Genomic DNA, 9,790 nt, shown 5'->3' on the forward strand with positions numbered 1-9,790 from the left:
GCAGTGTCCGGAGCAAGTATGGTGGGTCTGACACACCGGTGTCAATGTGTTCTTTTTTCCATTTCCAGGAGTGTATGTTGGTACCTGAGTAATAGTGTGCTGTAATCGAGTTTCTCCCCGCAGAAATCTTGCGTGTAACTGAAATCCAAAGAAGAACGAAACTTGTTTACGATGATGATTGTACCGAAGTCAGTAACGAGTTGCTCGTGCTCGTAATGAAGCAGACGGTGGTGTTAACCTCAACCTGTGTAACAGAGCTCAGAAAAGGCAACCGGATACGACAACTGACGACACTTACCGGAACTGGGTAGAACTCATGGTGAGATTACACAACACAGATCTCAAGTAAACGTGGCATATCCCAAAAGCACGAAAAGGCCATCACTCCAGAACTGCGGTACATAAAAGCATATGCTGGACTCGCATTCGGGAGGACGACGGTTCAATCCTGCGTCCGGCCATCCTGATTTAGGTTTCCCGTGATTTCCCTAAATCGCTTCAGGCAAATGCCGGGATGGCTCCTTTGACAGGGAACGGCCGACTTCCTTCCCCATCTTCCCTAATCCGATGACCTCGCTGTTTGGTCTCTTCCCCCAGATCAACCCAGCCCCATAAAAGCATGTGAACGGTGAGTGTCTCGAACAGCCGCTCGGATTAGCCGCGCGGTTTGAGGCGCCATGTCAGGGGTTGTGCGGTCCCTCCTGCCGGAGGTTCGAATCCTCCCTCGGGCGTGTGTGTGTGTGTGTGTGTGTGTGTGTGTGTGTTCTTAGCATAAGCTTGTTTAAGATAGTTTAAGTAGTGTGTCAGTCTAGGAACAGATGATGATGATGATGATGATGATGTTTGGTGTGTGGGGCGCTCAACTGCGCAGTTATCAGCGCCCGTACAAAGTCCCAATTTGTACACAGTCCATTTTCTTTTCATAATCCAATCAAGTCACTCTCACAAACGATGATTATGATGAAATGATTAGGACAACACAAACACCCAGTCCCCGAGCAGAGAAAATCCCCAACCCGGTCGGGAATCGAACCCGGGACCCCACGATCCACAGGCAGCAACGCTAGCCCCTAGGCCACGAGCTGCGGACGCGGACCGATGACCTCAGCAATTTAGTCCCTTAGGAATTCGCACACATTTGAACATTTTTGTATCGAACACTCACTCCTGACATGAAACAGAAGAGACTGGACGTTTGTCTCTTTTGCATTTTAGGCGTGAAGAATATGGGTTCCTTAATAATACTGTAACAGTGATGAAAAACATTGACCCAACGCCACACGTTACAGATGTTCATACAATCATCTCTGTATACAGCTTTCCGGATTTCAATTGCAGGCAGATTTTCTGCGATTAGAATCTCGATAAGAGCACATTATTTCTCATGCACTGAAATAGTTAAGTTACACAACCCTCGTAAATAGTAGGTTTAAAATTTGTACGTTTGAGATTTGATTGAAATTACGTAACTGTTACGTAACTGACAGTAGTCTGACACACAACTTTTAGAGTGGGAATAGCATGTGAACGTGTATTTTATCTCGTCCCTTATGCGCTTTGCTGCGTACTAAACTTTTTTGACTGCGAGAATGTAAATTTAATTTAGCTGCGAGGATGTAAACCATCGATAACTCTAAACCAGACCAAAACTGCATGAATTTTCGTAACGCAAAAACTGAATCTGATGCAGCACTATTCATTTGCAATTGTCCCTGGTAATAAAACAAACCTTGATGAATTTGAAAATAATGGTCCCTGTGCTTAATGAATGTTATCCCCGAATTAATAAAATTTCTTATCTTTATCTGCGCAATGGGAAAGCTCTTGGCACTGCTCTCTGTTAGTACTTTAAATAATAGTATCAGCAAACAGCTATTGTGCAAGGCTGTTCGTGAGTAAACATTTTAATTAAATCGAATATGATTGAGACAATAACATCTTGAGAAAAATAGTTAATCAAAAACGACATGGATCTGGAAACTAGTAATGACTTGGGGTAAGTAACAATATAGCAATAACTTTGAAACTCATATTTTGACTCTTTGAAAAATAATAGTGTTCACAGTTAACGCACTCAATAAACTGATTATATATTAACAATCAGCTGTATAAAATCATTGGATCAGAGTGCTATACATTGTCTCAATCATCACTTACTGATATTTGCATTGCATTAGCAACAAAACAACTTTCTGTACCTTAATTATTTCTAGCTTTTGTTGAGATTCCTTTTACAGTTAGCAAACATCAGTGTCTTGCAAATAAAAAAATCATTACTGCCCATAGCGAGTAAGTATATATCAGCACACATCGGATACAATACGTCTTTACCCTTGAGAGTCCTCTATACATCTCTCGATCTCAAGTTACTCTAATACATTACCCATAACATCTTGAATCAGCGATCGCTGTTGAGCAGCGACGCTTCTACACTATCAATACTGCATCTCTGGTTCAATATAATATTTCCTTACAAAACTTGAATAAATTTACTCTGTGTATAACCCGTTCAGGATGAGGGTGAACTAACGCAATTTTGATATCAAATTGATGGGCAAATTAATTAATTTGATCAAATAATTAACCTCCTGCTACCACCAACACCACCACTACCACCGCCCCCACCCTTGGATGACATCATGTGTTTCCCACAGGTTGCACATGGGTTCACCGCCCCCTCCCCCTCCCCACTCCATCCCCTCCCCCTCGCCCAATTTCGAATTTCGATGGGAAATTCTAATTTGGCGGGAAATTCGCATTTCGGTGGAAGTTCGCATTTTGGCGGGAAATTCGCATTTTGGCGCGAGTTACGCATTTTTGCGCGAGTTCCGCATTTTGGCGCTAGTTTTGCTGTCCCATTGCTGGGGTGACATCTCTCCTCACTCCCCATCCGGGAACTGGCGGGAAATTAAACATGGCGGTGCCCTTTCTGGAACTCTGGTCCTTCTGAACAGAAAGACCTAGTGCAACCCCTGACACACAGAAGCTTTCCCTTATAAAGACCGCCCTTAGCTACACAACTATATGCATAGCGCTACACAAGGAGTGCCTGAAATCGCTGTTTTATGTCAGAGTTTCCTACATTGCTTGGCAGTCACCCTGCAGCTCAGGTAATCGAAGCCGATACACACTATCACAACTGATGGAAAATGCTTCACTATTCAAATTATACATCGAAGTTATAGGAAAAAACAGCAATGAGTCATAATGCAACACAGGTGCTGGGTAATATCGTCGTCCCCAAAGGTTGCAGAGGGAGTGGCAGTTGCAGCTGTGCCCTCCTCGATAGGTGCCCACGAACTTAACCATTTCAGAGACAGTCTCACCCTCCCCCCTACAACCCCTCATCCCTCCCTCTCCTCACCGTTTGAAGGGACAGAGGGCTGTTCTATCTTTCCGCTAGTGGTGCACAAAGAGATTGTTTTGGTGGCACTGATGTACCGTCTCCAGTCTGTAGAAATCAGCCACAGATAGACAAAAGGTGAGGACGCTTCATGTAATCTTTTAAACTTATTTCTCGGAAAAACTGAACCCCCCTGGAACAACAACGAAATTCCAGTGAACTCTCCAGATCGCTTTTTCAAACGTCCACAGCTTGGAAAGCAGGCAGCTCACATCTATGCCAACCACAGTCCCTGGAGCAGTCTCCCGCCGATCTGGTTGCAGAGACTTGAGTACTGCAGCCCCAGCGGGGCATCTGGCTGGATGCTCCATTAGGCAGTTGTTCGCTAGCAGAAAAGGCCATAACACCGGCTGCCTGTAGAATAAAATAAGATAAATGAGGCTAAAATGTAGCCACGCCCCGATCGGTCACAGCTGTGTCAGGCGATTTTCCTCTCTCTCTTTCTCTCTCTCTCTCTCTCTCTCTCTCTCTCTCTCACACACACACACACACACACACACACACACACATACTCGACCATCCCCACACTGCCCCACAAGTGCCCTCCATTCTGAATGTGGAAACACTTCACTGTAACAATTGTATTTAACATCAATGCACCCCCTATAAGTGAGCATCTATGAAAAACGAAAACACAGTCGCCTGATAAAAAATGTATGCTTTCCACGAAAACAGGTGCAGTCCATACTCCTTCAGTTTTATGACCAAAGTCAGTAAAGTTTTTCCATTCCACTGCAGGATAAAATTCACATCTCACTATTTTGTGACTTGCATCGAAGTGTACCACCGCCGATTACAGATGGCCAAAAGTTAGAGGTTGAGCTATACACCACCTACACATGTCCACCTTGCATAAAATCGGAAAAAAACTTCTACTATTTTGCAGCGAAAATTACCAATCACCACAGAATGTCCTCGTTATTTTGAAACCATTATCAAAGTAAAGAAAAAGCGAGAATCTAAACTCCGAAGAAAAAAACCTCTATGTTCAGCAATATCTGTTAGCTTGATGGACAAGTTACAGGGCCCGAAAGCATTTCTCGCGTTCAAATCAGTGTCTCTAAATAAATTCTCATGCACGTGTGTGTTACAAACATTTCAGACACGGGAAATAACATTACTGGATAAAGTATTTCGCGCCATTTGCTCACATGTCAGAAAAACACTATGATTTTACGTTTGACAACAACAAGCTATAATTCAAGAGGGCACTGCTGTTTTGTACACTATGGCAAGTCCCATTTTACTAATTGAAAGCTATATGACACCGGTGTTTACGAAACAAATCATGAGAGCCTGTCTTGTAATAGAACCTCCATAGCATTTCACTGCGTCTCTCTCTCTCTTTCTCTCTTTTCAACTACATCGAAGTCAAATACCATCTGCGTGCTTACATTTGACATTGTTGTTCCATAACTCCCCTCTACCGAACTGCGTGTAAAATTTCTTTCATCCAGCAGACAATCTTTTGCAATAGAAGCAGATTCTTGCATTCTAGTGTTGTAAGCAATTTAATCATTACAACCTGTTTCACACAATCTACTGCTATGTCGGGGAAAAGCACTATCATTTCTAGGTTCCACAATGACCTATAATTGAAGTAGTATCTACGTGGTAATTTGAGAGTATTAGGTATGAAATGACACAGACTTGCGGTAACATCTGGTGTTAAACACGCAATCGTGATGTTAATAATAAAAACAGCCATAATTCCATGAAAAGAGGTACAGCCGATTTCTACTAATTTTATGAGCAAAATGGGTGTAGTTTTGAGAGAACTATCTGCATCTAAGCTTTAACCAGTTATACCATTCCTTGCAATAGTACCTGCTATAAGATTTTGCCTTATATCTCTCTTTTGATATATCGAAAAACAAACATTGTCTGTTTATTGACATCGAGCATATTACGTAGAAGTGTATTGCTCCACTGGAGCAAGTGGCCAGCGGTCAAAGTAGATTGCACAAACCTGTGTTAAGTTTTGTCAACTGTACTGGAGAAAGATCATAGCCAAAAGACTGTCATCACAAGAGAGGGTTCCTATATTTTTCATTCATATATAGTTTAATACATCGTTTTCAGCTGTAACACATCTAAGCAGTGTATGATTACAGCTTTGTACACCACCATACACTTTGTTTTTCTACCATGACTTTGAGGTCTGTGTCAGGGGCTAAACTGACATTAATGTGTTTCGATCGATGGCTCTTATAGAAAGCTGGAAATCACATGGTGAAAACTACTCAGCTCGCATAACACACACATAGGCAATATTTCTCATTAACAAAAATGTGGAAAATATAGTAACATTGGAAACTGGAAGAGTTTGTGGTATTGCAGAGCAATTACAGCAGCTATCTGAAGGTGATGACCCAATTTCATACTCCGCAGTGACAGGGTAGCAGATGTCTTGGTGTTCATTTTGAAGAGCATTTCTTCCTAATTTTGCAGTCATGTACATGATTACTGTTCCAGTGTTGACCGTTGCTGGAAGATGCTGCTTACAACATATGTGAGGTAGTAGAAATTAAAAGAGGTACTGTTATCTTATTGATGAAAAAAGATATGGAGGGCATTGCAGAATATGGAAATAGGATGAGTATACAGCATTGAGGAACGCTTCCAAAGAACTGTCTGAAAGCGATGACCTCTACATTTAATCCCATGCTCCACAGTGACATGTAGTAGATGTCTAGTGCTCCGCCAAGGCTCTCTCCATCTCAACCAAGTGTTGTCAGCCAATCATTATGTGTAATCAACAAAGTACCATTGGAAGGATGGGATGGGAAAGACGCGTTTGGTATGGGATGATATACTGTAATACACACCACAGTTGATAGCGCAGTCAATTTTAGCAATTTTACCAGTTTTTCATAATTTCAACACCGACTAATGACACAGCAGAATGCTTCCCAGTTTCTGTATCACCGCTAAATTACCTGTCCACTACTTGCAGGTAACATACTAGACTGTGACTGGAGATAGGTGACTGTGTAGTACGTCCATTCGCCCATATACACCAAAATATACCAGATAGTGTCCTATACCGATGCAATTAGATTATCTACATATTTCCAGCACATCAGTCATAATGCAGAATTTACGATTACGACTGGCCATCTTTCCCTGTGTGTACGGGCGTCACAGAGTATTCTCTGACAGATTCCTGCCACATTGCTCTTGACCGATGCTCCCTGCAACACAGTCAACAATTTCATCTGCAACTGACCAGAAGTATGAGGATCCTACACCCACTGCATTCCACGTCTCATGAAGGAACAGGGTAAGCTGTATCTGTAACTGTTGTTAAGTGAAGACTGTTCCGAACCAATCTTACCCACGGCACCATTCAAATGCAAAAAGATCTCTCTAGATGCGTGCATGTCAAGGAGGGTAGCACCTCTTATCGGTGTATAGTAGACATAAGAGTGTTCCACTGATATAACAAACAGTTAAGAAGAAACATGTGTTTATACATGATGGAGCTCGAGACAGATGGAGTTTGAAACATTTCACGTAAAACTACTGTGCTATCAATTCTGAACTATTATTCCGCTTTCTAGAGTCAGTACCAGGAAGATACCAGCATGGAAAAATGATCGTAGAGTTTAAATACACATTCCTATGGTTACACAGTTCTGCACCTAAAAATGCAATATTGTTAAAGCCACACGGTTTGCAAAGTATTAGTCGTTTGAAATGCCACGCTCTTAATACAATGCAGGATATATTTGTCAAAAATCAGACATACAACCATCCCGCAAGTTTCCTACCCCATTCACTGCAGTGACACTTTAAATTACTGAGACTATTTCCTTCTGCACTATTCTGGTATCTGCTACTGTCGCAGGTTCGAATCCTGCCTCGGGCCTGGATGTGTGGGTATGTCCTTAGGTTATTTAGGTTTAAGTAGTGCTAAGTTCTAGGGGACTGATGACCTCAGATGTTCAGTCCCATAGTGCTCATAGCCATTTGAACCATTTGAACTATTCTGGTATCACTGGAAGGCATCGTCAGTGTACAGCCGCCGCTCGAGATGCTTATAAACCAACTATAATGGAGTCAGGAGACTGTTGTTCTGTCTCTTACGAAAACAATCGATTTATACATGTTTTCAAGCCGTATCCTCAATCACACTTCCCGTGTGTTGTGCTTGTCGTTAGTAGCAGTATCTGTTTTGACGGATGCACCTATGTCTCATTAAGAAATAGAGTGAGGAAAAACCGACATGACTATTTTCAACAGCTGATGCATTGAGGTACTATCCAAGCCCTGCTGTACGAAAATGCACAAGAAGAAGCAGCAACTTCTTACGAGGGAGTAAGGACCACGATCAGTATCCAAAGGAGATGTAACAGTCTTATTGCTGTTTACAGTAGCATCACCATAGCTCCGGTAGCATTCCTGTTGCACAAGTAAGTCCTGGTTTCATGTTAGATAGTTTTGCTCGTGTGTAGGATAATACAGCAATTTCTTCCCAACACCACGTCTCCCGAGTACACCCCCCACCCCACCCCACACACACACTATTAAAGGTGATGCATATGTATCAGTTCACTCTCCGACAGGACTATCTAGGGAATGGCTTAAATCTGATAAAAGCATTGATTCTCCTCCTTAATACTTAAGAAATAGTATTGCGTGAGAGAATTAACTATAATTCGGTAATGTCTATATACGACTGCATGTGTGAGAACACAGTTATGGATTGGGATACGTATGTTTTGCCTGCTTTAATATAGCGCCTGTGTATAATACTTATTTCAGCTTTGTTGACGTATGTGTTACGAAAACCCACGTAGTTTACAGGGGGAGGGTTAAAAGTGAATGCAGCCAGAGCATAATTCTGATACTTTTCTTGGTCTTGAGTCTCCGGATACCCTCAACCCACCTCAGTTCCCTGCATTTCATGGTACTTTTTCTCTAATGTTGTGTATTCATTTTGCAAGCTTTTTTCGCGGTTTTACATATTTCGTCGTATTTCCCTCAATTTTACATATTTACCATTTAGTTTTCGTAATTATACCAGCTTTCTCTCGATTTTTACTAATTTTATATCATTTTCATATTTTTTTCGATATATTTTTCTGTATGTGTATGGTCATATTTCCGGCATATCCATGCGTTGTTTGATTTTATACGAGGATATTTGCGTGTCCTATACACGAACCTACTAAAAAACCCTAAGATTTTCCCCCTTCCTGATGATCTACATGCTTGCATTCTGAATAGGGAGATCAGGAAAAGTGATGTAACACTCGCCTCGCACCTAGATGAGACTCAACGAGTGGTGCAGAACGCAAACTGGCAGTCTGGAAACAAATCCGTGTACTGCTACGTCACATCAGAGAGCTTATCTGCGTACTCATGTAGTGATGCACTTGATGCAAACTCAAAACCTGGCACAGTTCTACACGATCATCTGACTTCCGCTCAACTGTGTAGGGATTTGCAACAGGGAATTCACATGTGTCTAGAGTTGATTTCTGCTGCTGCTCTGATAATTTTTCCCATAAGTATATGATCTTATTGCTTACCAGATGAGCGTCGCCATCCGACTATGTTGCGCTCCCAAAACCATGACAGGACATCTACAAACTATACGTTTCAGGTATTTTTTATCCTACTAAAAAGTTATTCGTTAGTTGAAAGTTTGTCGAGTGCACTTAGCGTACTGGAACGTGAGAATTTCCCTTCCTCTTACCTAAGGAGTGCAGTCAGCAAGTTATGCATTCGAACCGCAGACTATGCATCGTCGCCAAGTCTCGATTACAACCGCTTGTACGGTATTTTCGACAGTGCTTCAGCCCTGCAAATAGCAAAAAACTCTTCGCAAAACGAATCTGTAGGGGATGTAAGCACATTCAAATTCATCCTAGTAAAGAGCATAACATCTTCGACGCAAGTTATATTACCGATATTTCGTTACAATATTGTCTAGATTCTCGAGTAACAACAAAGAACCAAGAAATTCTGCTGCGCCTAACATACTTCCTTTTATACTCTTCAAGCTCCACCTTGACGGCGCATAATCATCCCAGTTCCGCTATTTAGTGTGCTAGCTGTCTGTTGGATGGAGGGAGGCAGTCCTTCATGAATATTATTCTTATGTACAAGATATAACAGCACATTAGTCGGACGGTATAGTATAGCACTGTACTCGAATGCTCCCAGTCACTTGCAACCATATATTGTACAGATGCAGTGCATTTGCTGTATTTTTTGTATGTCTATGTCTATGCGAGTGTCATGGATGGCTGCCTTTAACCTCACCTAGTCCTCACCTAGTCCTCTCACTGGTGGGTCCACCTCCGAGCCCTATACCAGACGTACTGCATTGCGGATCATCCTCTAGACAGTGCGCGGTAGATCCACCTGCGGGAGGTC

This window comes from Schistocerca nitens, chromosome 1 (assembly GCF_023898315.1).
Source record: "Schistocerca nitens isolate TAMUIC-IGC-003100 chromosome 1, iqSchNite1.1, whole genome shotgun sequence".
NCBI lineage: Eukaryota > Metazoa > Arthropoda > Insecta > Orthoptera > Acrididae > Schistocerca > Schistocerca nitens.